We start from the raw sequence: 259 nt of genomic DNA on the forward strand, positions 1-259 counted from the left end.
ATGACAATAACCCTTTCAAATTTATAAAGAGAGAAAAGGGATTAGATATGATTTGTTCTTCATGGCATAGCATGGATTCAAGAATGGTATTATTAAATCAAAAAACCCTTTCCTAATCATTAATTTTTTTATTAAATGGATTTTAGTAATGCTCAGGCTGAAAATAAACTAGAAGATTTGGTGAATTGATAAGAATTTCTCAATCATAGGTTATATCACTTACCAGAAATACTATGAAAATGCAAACACTTTCTAATAC

The sequence above is a fragment of the Penaeus monodon genome, chromosome 25, assembly GCF_015228065.2.
Source record: "Penaeus monodon isolate SGIC_2016 chromosome 25, NSTDA_Pmon_1, whole genome shotgun sequence".
NCBI lineage: Eukaryota > Metazoa > Arthropoda > Malacostraca > Decapoda > Penaeidae > Penaeus > Penaeus monodon.